This window comes from Vanacampus margaritifer, chromosome 3 (genome assembly GCF_051991255.1).
Source record: "Vanacampus margaritifer isolate UIUO_Vmar chromosome 3, RoL_Vmar_1.0, whole genome shotgun sequence".
Lineage (NCBI taxonomy): Eukaryota > Metazoa > Chordata > Actinopteri > Syngnathiformes > Syngnathidae > Vanacampus > Vanacampus margaritifer.
In genome coordinates this window covers 6,893,897-6,912,994 of record NC_135434.1, presented here as the reverse complement: position 1 = coordinate 6,912,994, position 19,098 = coordinate 6,893,897, and the positions used below count along the sequence as shown (strand labels likewise).

Here is a 19,098-nt window from a genome sequence, read left to right as displayed (position 1 = left end):
AAATTTTTTTTCAAAAGCTTGTTAACAATATATGTGTTAAACAACAGGCTGTATTATGATATGATGGATTATATAGTTATATATATATGTAAACCTTGGTGTATCCTATACACACACATACATACACGAAAACACATTGAGCGGAATTTAGATCTAGTCTCGTCCAAGGGAGGGCTGGGAAAAAAGTCATTGTTCAAAATCAAGAAAACAAATGTAGGTCAGACAAAGCATTTATCAAGCTATGTGCACCGGTCGGGTACATAGCAAAGGAACAGTAAAGGTTATGACTCCAAAACCACCAGATAACAGCAGCCCATCATGACACACCGTCTCGAGATTCCCTTATGACATTGGATATTTCTCTGAGGGCTGCACGTGGAGCATTTGTTCATATTATTTCTCATGTATTGCTGTTTTATTTTGAGTATAATATTGAGTTACTACTTCAGACACCCTTCTGACCAAAGATGTTATGAAGAAAGGGACTCAAACTGGGAACCTGAGTACAATACATCAATGCATACGGCTACAATCTAAATTGTGTTTCCTTCTTTAAATTGAAGAGAAATACATATTGCATATTCAAATGGAACAAAACTAGTACTTATGACACATAAAATATACCCTAAAAAGAAAGACCTATAGCATTTTCCCTTAAAATGACATGAAATTAAATGCAATTTTTTTGTTTTTGTAATTTCTAATTCCTGATCGTAAAACGCCTATGAGAGCCACTGATACTGGTATCGGCTGCTGTCATGAGTACCGATACCTTAAAATAAGGCCGGGTAATGTGTATCGACATGGTTTCGATACACTCCCATCCCTAGTTGTTTGTAAATTAAATGAGCAGGTTCAAGCACAAAAAAATAAGTTGCCAATTCAGCCAACAACAGGAGCTGATTTTGATATGTGAATCAAATAATTTAGAGAGAATTGCTCACACTTTTTTTTGGCCATGTTCTGTGCGCGACCGAGAGCCATTTTTTTTGTTGCTATTACTTTTACAGATCATAGCCCAACTGAGCACATTCCATTTGAAGTATTTTGGTCTTTTTCAAATGGCAGCTGGAAGACCTGTAGTGCCTGGCTGAGTAAATTCCTTTATTCTGCTGCCATCACAACATGACCCGCAATAAACAAAAAGCAAGATCTGTAACTTGAGGTAAGGATTTTAAAGTTTAAAGAAATGTTTGTACATCATAAAATATGATGTAGTAGTCCATTGAGCAAGCAAGAAATGTTAGACACGTCTTTTAGCTAATCAGCAAAGAAAAATATTATGGAATATCTAACAGATTCGTCAGATATCGTTATACTGTAATTGAATACTATTATAGGGGAAAAAAATGGATAAAATAAGCCTGAACGTACAATAATTTTCAAGGGTTGACTAAAGATTCAACTGTATTTAATTTATAATTTTCTTTGCAATTTATTAAAATTTTACTTTTTTATTTTTTTTTACTGTAATTGATCAACTCATCTGCATCGAAAATGCACATCGCAAATTATGACAAAACCAATCAAGCATGCCTTTTGCTATGAGGTAATAGAAAACAAATGTAGACAGGAACTATGCTTTTCAGGGCGATGAGAACAGAGGGCATGCGAACACTGTTTGATAAAATATCCAGATGTGGAGCATCTGTTTGAAGTTGGAATTTGTCCGTGGGGAGATTTGTCTCCGCTATTGATGATCCTCTTACATAAACATACTCTCACATAATGTATGTACCTGATGGCCATTAAATGCACACACATTTGTGCGTTTTTTTCTCTTTTTTTTTTCAAAGCATCCTCCTATAGAAGTACCTATCATAACTTCTAAATCAAATAAATTGTCAACTGAGGTCTTAACTCTCAAAGAGCTCTTCAAACTTGTGGGGTCCAGCAGAGGACGCGGACTATGCAAGTTTTCCGACCACACCACACACACTCGGTTATATTATCCACAGGCCTTCTTGACATCTTGTAACATCTCCAGAGTCAGCTTGGTCGAACCCAATCATAATTGGTATTTAATGTTTTTGTTGGTCCTCAGAGGGCATGAAGCTGCGTGTGTTGTTTTTCCAAGGCGCTAGGCTCAATATATCATTGGAGATATTACCAAGCAAAGGGCAAAAAAGTAAGATTCAGATGTATGTGCAGAGATGCATTATAAAAGATAGACCGCGTTTCCTCTATGTGATTTATTTTGATAGAATCTAACCTGATCTTTATGGCCTTGAACATAAAGAAAAGGTCAGAAATTTTCCCACCGACGAACCGCCTGTAAGAAAGCCAAATTTGTCCACACTATCTCTGCAAAGATGATTTCATGGTTGACAAGTCGTTGTTGAATTTGGCTCGACCTCAGAGGCTGGCACATATTCATCTTTCATACGCGAGTCACTAAACCTGAGGCAGAGGTCACCCAGAAGACATCTCTGATGAGGAAACACGGTGGAGTGGATTTTCCACTGTTGCTGCATTGATGTCTGCTAATGCTGTTATGGAAGAGTGGGCAAGCTGCCGGTGGAGCCCTGATGGGGAAAGAAACAGGGGGGAGGAAGCCACCTCAGGCACCCTTTGTCTCCTTCCATGCAGCTTCCAAAACTCAATTGTCTGGCCTTTGCCAGAGACCACAAGTCTGTGGAGACACTCTTCACAGCTGTCTACACTCTCGGGAAGGGGGAAGTGAGTGGACAGGAAGATGTAGAAAAAGGGAATACTTAAGATGGAACCAATTGTTAATGCAAAAAGTCTTCACTTTGATTTTCTAAAATTAAGACTTGAATTATCCTGTAACTGACATTGTGCCCTTAAATTTGACAGACACTAATTTTGCCTCAAATGAAAATTTGAATTGCGAGTGAATATTGTCTCAGATGTTCAAGTAGCACTAAGGAACTTTTCAAATATTTTCTTAACTTCTGATGAAACATCGACTTAAAATTAGTTGAATGGTACCTTTTGCCTTGGCATGAGGGGGATCTGTATCATTTTTCCTGGCGCTAAGCAACTTTGAGGATGATGCTAGGAACACTGCCTCACAAAAAAATAAAAATGTCACTTCCCCCTTTACCCATTCGTTACAAAGACGGAAGTCAATTTGAATGTCGACGCACGATCACTGCTTAAATGGCAGAAGCTGCAAAACAACTGAAAAGTTTTGTCTGAGGAGAAAAAAAAAAAGGAAGCTACCCGGATAGAAGGACAGTAAAGTATCAACATTGGCCCGGCTTTCAATCGCTGGTGTGAGCTCAAAAACAACGCGATGCGACTGACTTCATGGGAAATGTGGTCTTCCTTCAGGCATAACATTACCGCTTTTGTCCATATGCCACCGCCATAATCAACATAAACTGAAAGTTCCTTAGTGTTGCTTTAACAGCCAATCAAGAATTACTTGAGCTAAATTAAAAAAACCATCAAACTTTTATGGGTACTAAGCGTACCTAAGTGAGACCCAGTGATATATAAACCATATAAACCATATACAAAATATATAATATATGATATATAAACCACCTATAAACCACTGCGGTTCCACCAAACCATACCGATGTACCGAATTCATGGGCACAATTAGTAAATGGGGCATGCAATCTTTGCCAACAGCCCCTAAAACAAATACACACTCTCTCCTCGACTAATAGTGTCTACTTACCATACAGTGGGCTACATATGTAAACTTTCAAGCACAACTGTATATACCATTGTGAGTTTATGTTAGTGGACGACTTTGTCATCTGGTAATAAAACTACCGAAGCATGTACACCTTCATATAATAAATGATGTCGTATAAATACTGCTTTTTTTTTATTACCATCCATTTTAGAACACACGCCAATACAAATTGCGAAATTTACTGTTACTGTATTGAAACAGTTGTCAAAAGCATCATGCAAACGCTGCTGACGTGTCTGCTGTCTCATCAGTAATCTGGGCAATCTGTTTTACCAGAAAATGTCCGTAAGCGGCGTAACATCGACGGGGATGCATCTTCAACTTCATGGTGCCTTGTGAAATCGAAATCAAATGTTCCCAAATTTGACAGCAGAAGCGCGGAAATTGCACAACTATGAGTGCTTGGATCCGGGGGAGCTGCCAGCACTTTGCATTAAGTTACACTAAGCACTAATTGGATGCTACCTGGCTCCACATCACTTGCAGCTCTGAATAGGATCAGAATCTGGCTCTGGCTAACAGCAGGCTCTCTGGTGTTTCTGGCTGATTACCTTTTAGCAATGGAAAAGGGATGATGGGGAGGAGGAGGAGGATCCTCTCTTCTCTCTCACACAGGCCCTTGGCCTTGTTGGCATGGTTCTAGCTTTTTGATTTTTCCTGATGTCCCTGAAATAGATTTTCAGCCACGATTGCCTGATCAAACATTTGGAATAATTGCTGCAGTATGACTGTGCAGCGGGGAATACCGAGACGAGTGGCTAGACTTCCCCTCACTGTCTTATGTGGAATAATTCTTACTGATCTCTTTACAGTATGACTTCATATCATACCTCTCAAATGGTTTCCAGTTATCTGTATTCATTGGACATGTCCTGTAGGATCCTGCCAATACATTTCATTGCATCAAAATTGTACAAATATCTGAAAAAACAAACAAACATGAATGTACTGTATTCATGAGGCAAGTGCACAAGATTGTGTATCTTCTTGTCTCTTCAACTTTCTTCCACTTTTACCTATTTTGTTCACCAGGAACTTCAGAACCAGGATTGTTTGGGATTTTTACAGAGATGGATTTTGAAAGCTTCTCGTCTTTTCAAAATGAAAGCTGCTCTTCCAGAGTGACCATTGAATTCTTGGTCACCTTCATAACTGAGGCCCTTCCCAACTGATCAATTGATGACTGCAAATTTCTGCCATATACGGATGATTGCGGGCCATTGTATTCATTTAGAACTTTGAAGCAACAGGAAGTTTTCAGTATCCTTCCTTGGAGGTGTGCCTTGTAGATCTCACAGGTCTACAGACAATTCCTTTTGAGGTAATGCTTGGTTTGTGATCCGTCACTTTCTATCAAGTGTCGGACATTATTTAAAAGGATACCGTGCCTTCTATCAACTGAATTTACCACCATTTAAGATGTAGAAACTTTTCATGGATGATCAGTGGCAACATGATGCAGCGTAGTTTTCAATTTTAAATTGTATCCATCTCATACTTGTTTTATGGTTAATACATTTGTAAAAACCTCAAACGCACAATTATGGTGTCGATAAATTAATTTTATTCCAGTTTGCAATAAGATTGTAAATAATGAGGAAAAGTGAAGCACTGTAAGTACTAGACAATTTGAATCCTCACCAACTAACCAAATAGGCCAGCATGGTCTTGCTAATGTTTGGACTACAGATAACGAGCACAATTCTTGCATTTTAAAAACACAACACAGCACGCTCGCTTCACTCGTTTTACTGCTCATCATCTCTCCCGTGTCTGCCTCACAGTCTCTCCAGCTCGCACACATTTACAGCCATATCTTTTTTGACACCTGTAAAATATGGAAGTAATGATGTCGACAGTGGATGGATGGCTGAGTGAGCCTGCAATGGGGCTATATAGTGCCATGTTCACCTTGAGGTCACTCATTCGATTCAGGGCCCGCTCGCTACTGATCAGAAATCATTTCCATCTAATGGTGGTGTAGAATGGAAGGAACCAAGCGTCTCAGTGGTCCCTGCATTCACTTCATAATGTGGAATAAACCATTAAACCCTCACCTGCTTTGCTCGGTGGGTTGATCCCTAGAAGTGAATTTTGTAGTATGACGGACTGCGCCTATAAACGCGCCGAGTTTATCATGTCTTTCATCTCAGCGGTAGACCATTCAATTGTGTTTATGGTAGCACTGCACCACTTTCTTTTTGGTATTGTATCATTTTACGGTGGCTGGAGAACAGTTTTATTCTTATTATTATTCTACGAGAAACGTTTCGTGGCTGTGCTTGCCTACAGGGGTTTCTCTCTCACCAAGTACTTGTTTTGGTTGGGGATTTAAATACTTAGTTCACTTATATTGCATTTTATTTATTTTTTGTTATTGGCATTTTTGACTGAAATGCTGTGTAATACATCTGTCTCACAGTCAAAAAATCCTGGTTCGAATCTTCTCTGGAACATCTCTGTGTGGGGTTCGCATATTCTCTCCGTTCTTGCGTTGATTTTCTCTGGCTTCTTCACACACCCTTAAAATATATTTTTTGGATTAATTAATGACTATAAATTTTACAGTTGTGAATGTGAGTTCAATTGATTGAGGCAGCCTCTTGCCAAAAGTCTGCTTTAAGCCCTTTTCGCACTGCACTCGCTCAATGTGAATCAATCAGGCAAAATGACCGGTTGCCGGCATGCCCAAATTTGCAAGTTAGATGAAGTAAAAACTGACATTTTGCCTCTGGCTAGACCACTCTTTGACATGTATATTGCATTGTTGCAAAATAAAGCACTGACTTTTCTCATTTCAAGGAGGAGGAGGACACAAGCAGTGGAGAAAATCGAATGGCTCGGCGGGAACTTGAATAGTGTAATCATGCAGTTGCTTGTAAATAAGTCCGCCAAAATAACACTAAATCACTTTGCCAGCTTCTCCCCGATTGGGGGCGCTTGTCTGATGTCACGCCGCTGCCGCTCTCAAATTCATTTTCCAATGTGAGGCGCCTTACCTCTACTGCAGAAGTCCTTTTGCCGTATCACTCCTTGCTGGCCAGGAACACTCAATTCTGTGGTCCCCGCCCCTCACCACATACACAATGAATGGGTTTGATGACGACGAGGTGCGTCCTACTAAATGCAGTGTGAAAAGGGATTTAGTCTCCAGTTACCCATGACTTAATTCGAACAAACAGTATACAGGGATGTGATTTTTCCGCTAATTCGCGGAATTCTGCTTTTTTTTATCTCCAAAAATAAAAATTTAAAATTTCAGTTTTTTTTTTTTTTTTTTTTTTTTTTTTTTTAGTAGTTCATTGTGTATGCACATGACTCCGACAGATAACATCTTCTGCTATAACAAAGACATTTGTAGTATGTTCTAATATGAGTTACTTTTTTATTTGGTCATGATACAATTATTTGTTCATGAAATTTGAACTCTTCAACATTATTTATGTGTTAACTTAGTAATCACATTAGTTAGATATGATGATATTCTCAGTGATAGTTTTTAAAAGCAAAGGCAGTCCAATGTTTTTGAATGTGACTGATTTTGAGTTAGTTATAGTTTAATATACATTGAAAATTTATGCTGTTTTGTCTATTTCTTTGTCATGTGAGTGCATTGAAAGTACTTAAAAACACGGAAAACCCATGAGCTCCGGGGGGCCGGCGGCCCCCAGGCCCCCGGCTAAATTTTCAGATAATTTCACTTTGGTCAAATCACATCCCTGAGTATAGAAAATATAAATATTGATTGTCTATCTTTATTTGTCACTTTTTATAATCTAGGTTTGTTAAGTTTTAAGTTCTAAATTTATGGTAGAGTTCCGTTCCAAAGACGCAGACATAACCCGATTTTGTATTACTAGCCATGTAGTGAAGTCATGATTACAATACATATTTGTATAGGCTATAAATAAAAAAGCAATCTTATGAAAAACGGTTTAAAAACATAGTCCTGTATGCCATTTTAGGTCGAGACCTTCATGAACTTTTAATGGTATTAGTATTGAGCAGAATAATGCTGCCACACATTTTATGTATTTCTTCGTGATCAATTAATATTCCCTAGTTTAGTTGCCTATTTTGTGATTCCTCTTGGCCTTACAACTATGGATTGTAGCACCACCAGTTTGTTTAGCATTCTTTGGGCATCCTGTGAAAATCTTTTTTTTTTTTGATGTGGTCTAAATGCAAATTTGACAAAGACTATTACATAAGAGTCAACTATTTGCTATTCTGCACTTTTAACAAAGTGAGGCCGACAAAGGGCTTACTTTGTAAGATGAGGTCCTACATCTCCCGGCTGATACTGTCCATGGTTTGTTCCTTATCCAACACATTCTTCATAAGTATCTGCGATACACCACACTCTGCAGGAAAGCCATGAATCCATGTGTCAGAGTGCTGGCCTCCTGAACAAGTCTTGGATGATGCACACAAACACCAACCAAGGATGCATCTTCACACACATTACTCATACAAACAAAACTTTGGGCTTTGGGTGGACAACTGGTTTATGTGTTAAGCAGCCAAAGGATGGAGGGTATAATCCTTGCTACTGCACTGACACTCAGCAGAGTTCAGCAGACTTCACCGCTTCCTGTTGTGCCCAGCACTTTCCTCTCGCAACAATAAGTTCTTCTAAGTCTCCGTAACAAAGAGCCCGCTCGTGCTCTCCACTCTGCCAGAATCAGCAGTACAAGAAGTCATGCCTCTACTTCTTGCCTCAAAACCACTTTCACAGCTCCAAGCTCAGGAGACACAAGTGAAGGTTAGTTCGTTCAATAAGTTATGATCTTGCCGTGTTTCTTTTCTATTATTTACTCTTGAGGTGTTTATATCATCCCAATTAGCTTCATGCACGCATTTTAAAATAATTATATTTTGTTCCACAGTTTGCTACAAATTGGGACACAAACATAAATAAGAATGGCCTGGTTTTGAGTTATTTCAAAGAAATAATAACCACATCCTCGTGCCATGTTTTTTTTTAATACAAGGATTCTTGGATCTTCGTTTTGCTGTGTATTATCTTGTCTGATGCCAGCTGAACAGGGGCAGGGGATGACAATGGAGTGGTGTACTGCGAAAGACTGAAGGCTGTGCCAACAGGATAAGAGAGAGTGGAAAACAGAGGGTGGGGGCTTCATTAGCATAACTAGCAGGATGCCCAGAACCTTTCTGGAGTGGCATGTTTATGGCACCGTGCTTGGCAAGAGCACACTCATTTTATAGGGTTTATTAAGAAGACAAGGGGAGCCATAAGTAGAATGCAGGATTTGGGATATTGTCTTTGCATGTCTTTGTGTGTTTTTGCTTGCATGTGTGCAAGAAAACATCTGCTTTTATTTCTTTGCTCAGGTTGCATGTGTGGGGTCTTAACGGAGGTGTGTTTGGTATTTGTGGCGGCAACTATGGTCCAATACGTTTGCATTTTGTATCAATCGTCCTTTTCGACAGAGCATACGGGGCGCTTTCATAAGCCAATCCTCAGGAATGATCACATTTCAGAACAGCAGAGAATGGGGCTCTTTGTTGTGCGCCGACTCCTTTCATCCCTCCGTGGTCATTTTCGCAGAGCAAACAGGGACACTCATTATCAACCTGCACCTGAGAGGTCAGAACCTGAACTCTCTCCTCCCTCCCAAACCCTCCCCAGCTGTGCCTCTGTTCGCTGCTTCCCTTGCTCTGCACTCTGCTTTATTAGCACAGAACATCTTTTCCAGTGACTGAGCTTACCCTTATTGTCTACAGTGGTCAGGGTCAAGTCAAGGGCACTCAGGCTAGATTGGAATCATTTGTCACTCGGTCCCGGACCGGCGCTGATTTCAGCAGAGACCGGAATGAGGTACGTGGCGGTTCCAACACAACCTCTGACACAGGGAACAAGGGAGAGCAGCCACTGGACTCTGCAGATGGCCCTAACATATTACAGTGCGGCATTTGCCAACAAAAGCCTCCGCCCCCGCCCTTTTCTTTCCTTTTGTGCTTGCAAATTTCAGAAAGCAGAAATGGAAGCATGGACTGAGAACACACAAGAAGGGCATATGCTAGTGCAAGTATTATCAACGTGGTGCCCGATAGCCCGCGGGCCTGTCCCAAAAATAGCTCACCAGTGACAGGGCATTGTGATTTTCTTAGAAATTAAAAAATGTAAACAGAGAAAAAATAATAATAGAAGTAAAAGTGTTGTGTAGTTATTTTGAATATACAGTAGTTTTGTGAGAAATCATTAACATGATCAGTGTCTTCACACCAATGATGAATTCTTAATAGTAACTCAGGCCATCACTAACAAATATTTTTAAACTTGATTACTCTATCGATTACTCCATTGATTACTTTGGTAATTACACAGCAGAAATATTTGTGTTGACCAATTTTTGTGGTCAACTCAGCCGATATATATAATATGTAATTTTAGCTAATTTCTTATTTCAGAAGTGTGCATCAAACTTGTAGCCCTTTGCACAAATCAGTAGCTTTCAATTAACGTGTGTTGAATTTGACTGACACTTTGTTGTGGTAGACCGTGGGCCGCTCCCAAGTCAAGGGGTGCAGAGAAAAAACAAATGTTTTGTGTGTGCGTGTTATTATTGTTATTTTTATTTTTAAAGAAATAAGTAGGTCAACTTTTTATCTACCTCATTTCCTGAACGTTCCTGGCAGCCCAGAATTTTTTTTCGCTCACTAGTAGCGCTCTACGCTCCCAACCCGGAGATGTGGTCACAGTGCGTGTTCGATCCCCTGCCATAAAACAGGAGGTTGGCTACTTGAAAAGGAGACTTAAGACCAAAAAAGCTTGGGCTTCGAAGATGTTGTCATTATTCATTTGTCAAGTAAGACTTCAAAAGAGAGTTCAGTTTTTTTTCGTTGCGTTAATAGTCATATTGAATGTCATCTTTGAGTAATATTTGAGTACCATTAAAGTTTTAAACTTTTTTGGAAATCAAAATACGTTCGCCCCAGCATATGCCTCTAAGCAAATTCTTGTTTCTGGAACCAAGGTCCCCTTCTGAGAGGCCAAAATAGCTGCACAAGTGACTGTGATAATGACTACAGTGGGGAACGAAAACACTCGTCTTTCCTCGGCGGACGGCTCTTTAAATGATGTAAACCACGCAAGTGTTGTAATTTGGATTTGACTACACGAGGGTCATTTTCGCCTCCCACCTCTCTTCATGGTCAGCAGGAGCTTGCATGAACAATGGGTCGTGCTGAGGTAGCATGTGGAAAATGACTTTAATTCACCATATAGAACGGCTTATTGCTCTGGTCAATAGGACTGCCATGAAGACGCCGTCTCCTGCCGCTTGGGAAGGTTAGACCTGTCACAGGGCCACAGTGACTGATATTCAGACTCTGCTTATGAGGTCTGTAATAGGCGCGCATGTGTGTGTATGTGACGACAGGAGGTTCTGACTGACAGGTAGGTTATAAGGGTTACATATGACATACACCTTGCTATTAAGCCTGAGAACAGTCCACATTTTTCCCCCCCTAACTTTTAAATGTGAGGCTATTTAACTCATGCTACTATGATACGATGGCAAGGGTCACGGTAGTGCTGATGTGAAATCACAAATATTAATGGTATAAATGGTAGGGGACCCAAATCAGACATTTTCATTAACCGGTAAGAACACAACAGGAATAGTGGCAGAACAAGGGGAAATGAAAGATTGAACATGGGGCCATTTTAGCTTGTTTTCCCTCAGAGAGGCCAAGTGTGGAGGTGAAGGTCACAGAGCGACTAAGCACACAGCTCATAAACAGCACAGCTGGAGGAATCATTGAAATATAGCCCTTTGTTTTCTCTGCTCCGTAATTGGCCCCGGAGCCTTCTTTCCTTTCCAGCTCTCTCGTTTTCTCTCTGTCCATCTCTCCCGCTCTCTCTCTCTCTCTCTCTCTCTCTCTCTCTCTCTCTCTCTCTCTCTCTCTCTCTCTCTCTCTCTCTCTCTCCCTCCCTCTATTTCTTTGCACATTTTCCAGCAGGCGTGCTGCAGTTTACAGACCACGTCTGGAAAGGCTAATGACTTTGGGGTTGAAGGGCACACCTGCGGTCACAGAAATGATACACAATGCAATAAATACACGACACTGGGAAACAGCAGCCAATGCTCATCTGCCTCCAAACCTACACTTTGTTTAGCTGAAACTGATAGTGATAACATTGCAGGTATGTTTGACAGTGTATTTTAGGACATTAATTATTTTCAAATTTAAAATGAATTGAGGGTCAGCTACTGTTAATTTGGGAATTCTAGATTTTTATAAATCCCCCACTCTTTTTGTACCCATTCCGTTCCTGGTTTGATTTTAACTTTGAATCACGGAACAATGTCTTTATTCCTAGTCTAAAGGCAGCAACTGAACAACCGTATTTTTGAATCATTAATTCAGCACACAGAGAATGATTTTCGACATTCTTCCCAAATGTGCTAATATTGACACAATAGATATCTAAGACCCCTGTCTCATATATTTGCGTAATCGGATGCATGAGTTCGCTGTACGCTCATTTTCATTGCCAGAAGACCTCTTGAGGAATTAGCAATAGAAAATAGCTTCTGCCACAGCTCCTGTCAGGAGGCCTGAGATCTTCCAGTATAGACGAGAACAACAGTATCAGATCCAGACTCAGATAGCAGGGCTTTGCTGTATAAATGCCATGTTAACCTAAAGGATTCTCTGTGATCTGTGCAAACATCAGGGTACAGGCCTCTCCAAGCTGGCTTAGGCATGGATCCGTCACAGTGCACTGTGGGACACCGGATGTATGTGGCTTACCAGCAATATGACTTGGCGTTATCTTCATGTGCTTTAGTTTAACTCCCCAGAGGTTTGTTGCACACAGTAAGTGCAGACCTTCTCTTTTTCTAAAAGGCTATATGAAAAAAAAAGTTGCAAATATTCACACAAAATCTTCATTTCAAAAACTTTCAATATTCCCATTGTTATTGTACAGAATGTGGAATTTAGATTAGATTTACAAGCACGCTTACAATATTCCATGTGATAGCTAATAAACAACAAATGCCCTCAACTATTCTGAATACCATTGAATTGCTTGTGCTTCTATATCATTAAAATATCATTGTACTGTATTATACTAAATTTTTTTGACCAACTATGAGGAAAATTAGCTGCCAGTAAAACAATAGAAAGACAAAACAATGCTGTCCAAAGAATTTGCAATACCTGAGGACCATAGCCGGAATATTTGTTCTAAAAAGCTACTTAACTCATTCACTCCCAGCCATTTTCACTGAAGCAACCCCCTTCGCTCCCGGTTCTTTTACTGGATTTTGACGGATTTTGCAAGGCCCACAGAATATTGTGTTCCATTGCTATAAAAACAAGGAACCTACCAAAAGAAAGATTAGAGTCTCTTTTTTCATCAGGATTTCCGTTTTGCAGCAATTAGCATTAGAAAGTTTCATCATTATTCACAAATCTGTTTAAAAAAAGTGGGGAAAACAGCTTGTTGCAACATGGCCCTGGTTGATCTCTTACACTCTGCTGCTACCTGCTGGCTTTAAGCGACCTCTTCAAGACTTCTGTATGCTTTAGCATATAAAAAAAAAAATAACAAAAGTGTATAAATACGTTTTGGGGAGCAAATTAGTTAATGAATCAACAGCACTTCTGCTGGTTGAATCCCATTACTCCATTTCACCTCAGCTGTTTGGAAATACAATTAATCAACAATCAACTGCACATGATCTACCAAATTCGTAATACATCATTAATATATAAATCAATAGAAAAAAACTATGTTTGACCTTTACAGATTAAAAAAAGTGAGAAGCAAACCTTTCTTCCATTGAGTGTTATCCCCACTGAATGTGAGTGGAGATTCTGGCTTTGGTTGCTTGCTTCCTAAGCCTTATTGATCCGTGGGCGTTTTTCCCCCCTGCCCTTTTCTCCAAAGTCACTAAGCTTGCATCAATTCATCTTAATCTGTTTGCTCCTTAAACCCGGAACAAGGCACGTCTTGTTCCTGTTTGTTGGAATCTCTCGGCTGGCTTCCCTCACATCCTTCCTAGCCTGACTTCTCCTGGGTGGCAACAAGAGGCTTTTCATATCGAATCAAGTGTTATTGAGTTCCCCCCACACACCTCTTACATTCTTCCCTACTTCTTCACTGACTCTTGTCTTTTTCGCCTCTCCTCCATCCTCTTCTAACAAAGCATTCCTTTAATGATTGCGGGATTACGGGCAAACCTTTTACAGCCAGTCTGTAGACTAGCCTGTAATCTGACCTCATTACATCCACTGAGACAAGCTTATGGGTCACCATACAGTCGCTATACTTTATCCTGAAACTTGGACTTCCTCCCCCAAGTTGACAGTCACTCAACCAAGTCAAGTATCCAGGCCATACATCACTGCCTTACCTGCTACGACCTACCAAAGTATAGGATTTCTGTCTTTGTTTTTCTTTCCTCTATAACTTTTCCACCATTACATCAGAGCCAAGAAAACTCTCATCTTGCACTGACCAAGTTTAACTTTTATCAGGTTGTGATAGCCTGGCGAAGAAAGTGATGCATGTGTCTCTGTCATTGGGGCTTAGAAATATACCTAATAAATTGGTATGGAGTTCCTCCCATTCACTTCACCATAGTTCTTTGGCAGTGGAACCAAGATGCAACATAGTGGTTTTGACAAAATTTTCAGGAAATAGCAGAGGATAGATTCACCTTAAAACACATTTGTGAATAGCAAATCGCCAATATGTATCAAGGCTAGGTTTGCTAATACAACGATACTTGTTATACTCAATTCAACCGGTCTTGGTGTATATGATCCCTTGGAATTCCAGTTCTTACAGATCGTTTTTGTCCCAATTTCTGTGTATCCCCTCAATTTTCCTCTTCATGGGGTCCATTGTATCCCTTTAGCAGGTGTTGACAGTCACCTGGCGCTCCGGGTCTACTATGCAGGATTTTGCTGTTCAGCTGTGCTTGGAAGGACAAGAGAGGCCAACGCAGGCCCATTACCTCACCCCCCACTAAGACTGATTGGGCTCAGGATGGATGCTCGTGAGTCATTGGCCAAGCTCGACCCATGTGCCTTTAATAGAGGACCAGATGTTGAGCAAAGACCCTGATCTCCCTCTCTTGGTTTATTAATTCCATCCGACGTCAACACAGAACGAAGCCCGTCAGATTGTAGGACGAGTATGGTTCTCAACCACCTGTGATGGAAACCCGTGGTCAAGTATCTCAAACCACATGCACGGCTTTCATTTCATCGACGTCAAAGCTGTTATTTTGTTGATTGTTACTGTGATTATATTGTCAGCTGCGCCATTAGGCTCAAGCTGGTTTGCATTTTGAAACTGGTTATCAAACATATTCTAGTCACGAAGACCTTGGGTACTAGACAAGAGTATGGGATCTAACGACTTGAGTGAAAGAGGCAAGGACGTATGAAAGGTTAAGTGGATTGACAGGTAAATAGGGCAATGGGTGGTCTGATAGACATAACACCTTAGTGAGATAGGTTAAAAGAGGAGTGATACGATGATAGAGGAGCAATGGAGCGGACCCAGCAGGGGCTGACTCGTATTGCCTCAGCTATATCCTGCCTGAGCTTGCTGTGCCAGCGCAGTACAAATACAGCCAATCAGGTCCTGAGGTCGCTGGCAGCTCTTTCGTGGAGAGGGATTAGCAACCCCTCCTATTGGGCGGTACACGGCCTCCTGGTCTGAATTCATCAGTAACACGGTCGCCGAGATGTAAGAAGCAGGTTAATAGATACTCATCAGACATCTGCCACTAGGTTACGTCCAATAATCTTCTCCCTGAATCTGCTGCCAGCAATTGATGACCACATTTTCCCCCCTAAAACCTTCAAGCGCCCTCCCCTCCCCTCTCCCCTGCTCTGTTACCCCTCTTCTCTCTGCTCCTTCCAACCTCTCTTGTGAGTACATCCTGCTTCATGCGCACAATTACGTTCCGAGACAGGCCTCTGGCTGGGTCATGAGTCAGACCCATACATATGTTGCAGCACACCAGTACATTACACGCCCCTCCAATGATGCCAGCAGAATTTTTCAATTTGGAGGACCCGATCTGATGGGCTGTGGTGGCAGAGTTTTGGTGTCTACTGTGCCACTGTATAACAATCTTCTGCCAACATCATTATTGATGAATGTACTATAAAATCTTGTAACACGCACCCGTGTATAACACCCCCCAACAAAAATCACCCTTTAAAAGCAGATTTTTCTTTGTATTTGTGTATGATACGATAATATGAATGAATAATAGGGGTGGGCGAGTATCGATACTGTTATCTGCTCCCGCTCTTGTGGCTATTTTTCGGTCAGGAACTAAAGGCTGAAATGGTTATTTTACATTTATTGACCACCACAGGGGGCTCCGGTAAGAGAACACATAAGTCTTCAGTTGTACTCAACAATTTAATTAGCTCGGAAGTGCAGACAGATCTTTGTATATCATAAAGTATATCGTCATTGACTACTGCACTGCTATGAGATGAATGACGAACGTGAAACAGGAAACGGAAATACAGAGCAGCCTTCCAAATTAAAAGCATAGATTTCAAAACAAGATATAATTAAACATTACTCAATAAACAGCTTGAGGAATTCTTAACATGATAGATATGACTAAATTACTTGAAACACTATTGTATTAAATTGAATTCTTTGCTTCACTCTATTCCTTAATAAGTTGTTCAACCACATATTTAGATTTTGATTCCCCCCCCCCGGCTACTGAATTATTTGTTTCATTTTATTTATCAATTTTATTTTATTTTATTATGTGCTCTATGCAAAATTACTTTTATTAGCAAATTGAAAAAATATATAATTGCCATTAATTTAAAACAATTTTGAGGAAAATTGTTATAATTGGATATATAGGTCTTTAAATTGTTTTTATCTGTCATTGTTTTTGGGGAAAGTTTTATTTATCATAAGTACTAATGGTATTGGCACTTGGTATCGGTGAGTATTGAAGATTTGAGTATCGCATCGGTTAAAAAATAAAGATTTAAAACAAACCAATAATCGCTAGGTCTAACTGTTGTCTTTATACTATCACTAAGTGGGAACTGCACCAAAGTCAGGGAAATGCACTACTATAATAACCCATGTCGACGGCGTCGTTTTCTTTCAAGAATTTATTGCCGTTCTTGAAGATTGTGTCACTTCCCATCCGGATAACAGCAGTATTGCTTTACCTTGAATGTTGCCTTGAGCCACAAATGATTTGTTTTTCTTCACAATATTGAACATTCACAGTTAGCACAGCACTTGAGGCCATATAATGGCCCTGCTAATGATTACAACCTCACAACTCAAGTGGAAATCATGTGGTTCCTCTCTTATTGACTGTTTTCACTACCAGGTTCAAAGGGCACGGAGAGAGTGACTCTCCCTCTCTGCCCGGTTATTTATGACTTTTCTTCCCCAAAGTTATTTTTCTTTCTGTGATTGCAGAATGGTGTGCTAAAGCCGACGTGTCAGGAGATTACTCAACTGGCCATCAAGTGCACATGGTCAATTTGCCATGATGAGAGGCACTGGATCACACAACCCCTGAAATCCCTCTGTGGAATCTCTAGGGAGGGAACTCACCACACTAACACCACACGCACATGCACAAGTGTATGTTCGTTCTTGGATGATGCCAATGTGGTAGTCATTTTAGCTGCCAAAGTCAAATGGAGGTTCAATTGTTTCCACATTTCTTAAGATAACATTATGAGAGGGAGAGCAATCCGAGGGCCCGGGCAATCAACCATCTTCTGCTTAGTGAGGTTCCTATATGGAAGGAGAAATAATGGGGTCATGGGATGAAAGGTGAGACATGTGAAAGAGCGGTTCCCGGGTTCAGCTCTAGGACAGTACCACTTGTTACCGACTCCAGCACATATGCACACTTCATTGCTGTCAAAAACTGCCTTGTTGTCCTATGGCCACTCTTCACAGCAATTAGCACAATTGGACCTAATAATATAGGGAATTACTAGGAAAAACAGGAAGGGAGTGGTCGTAACAAAAAATGGAGCATACCAAGCACATGTTGGAGCAGTTAGGTAAACATTAGTCTTCTATTTTAATTTATGGGTGAAGGACATGATTGTGGATATGTAAAAATGAAGGGGTTGCCATTTAAAAAAATTGTTTCTGAAGTTGTGCCAAGGGCAAAAAGACTCCATCATAACTACTTGCGCCTTCTGTTTTTTGACAATGAATAGAGGCCGGTGCCCGTTTTGTGGTCTCAGAGGGATTTTGGGGACAAGTAGATTGGACAAATGAGCGTTTCTTCTGTTCACACTTGAGCTCTGCCCATCCATGCTGAACCTCCTGGACTCCATCTTTTCTCAGGGCCGTAGCAACGGAGTAATTGAGTGGGGGCATCAGGACTGCAATTAATACTGGGGTGGGGTAAATGAGTTCAGCTAGAGACGCCCAGCTCCAACCTGATACTATTAATATATAATTAATATGCCAGTTTTTCACTTTTTTCATGTCTATGTGTTTAGTTCAAAATTCTTGCCAGAAATCCAGCAGGCCTTGATCACCGCATAGAGTAACACACTCAGCTTCACTAAATAATGTTTAGTCATGATGGTTTCTCCCTGTAATCCTTGAAGTTGCAATCCCTAGTAAGCGGTACCACTGCACAGTACCACATTGCTGAGGATATTTTAAGGTCCAAATTTGAGGTTGTCGCACATCATTTGGTTACCACGGTTTTACTGTACAGTCCTGAATGTCAAAAGTCACCTCCCTCTTTCTACAGACATCCTCTTTTTTTAAATATTTGCCATTGAAAGAGATTGCATTTCCCATGAAAACACATTTTTCTGCCCCCCCACCCCCTTTTTTTTTTTTCAGTCTGCATTTTTCCTGGTGGGAACTACAGAGCAACTCACAATATGATCTTATCAGGATACAGGAACTGTGAGATAATTTATGTATTCAAAGAAAATAAATCAACACATAATTGAATCTCAAAATACAATTATAGATTTAGATTTTAGGTCACAGTCACAGAATCTGCTCTGTATGAATTGTGGACAGTGGCAATATCAATATTTTATGTTGTATTCAATGCTTATTTATTTAAGATAATATGATACGTACACCACCAATTTTCCATCCCTACCGTAATACACTCATTTAAAAACAAAAAAAAATGGATGAAAATAATGCACGTGTGGAATTTATTGCTAATCGGTGTGAATGCCATTTTTAGTCAAGATTATTTATATTCCAATGCAACGTACAAATAGTTTAACATGAACAAATATGAGTCCATTGACTGGTAGATGGTGTAACTGAAATTTTAAATTAGACCTACATGACAGGATGCGCCCCGTTTTGACTGACTGCGTTCTACATGATGAGGGTGCTTCCTATCGTGTTTTGGAGTGTGTTGGAC

At 40.3% G+C, this 19,098-nt stretch overlaps 1 protein-coding gene across 13 annotated transcripts in view; it reads left to right on the top strand.

Moving 5' to 3' along the window:
• Window positions 1-19,098, top strand: part of LOC144049133 (protein RCC2-like) — a 220,201-nt gene that overhangs the window by 18,462 nt on the left and 182,641 nt on the right. For 3 of the 13 annotated variants that reach the window (XR_013293489.1, XR_013293487.1, XR_013293490.1), the window contains one exon: window positions 17,148-17,510. The exons of the other annotated variants lie outside the window; for them this stretch is intronic. The gene's annotated coding sequence lies outside the window, so the exon portion shown is untranslated. The remainder of the gene's footprint in view (window positions 1-17,147; window positions 17,511-19,098) is intronic. 13 annotated transcript variants of the gene reach the window in all.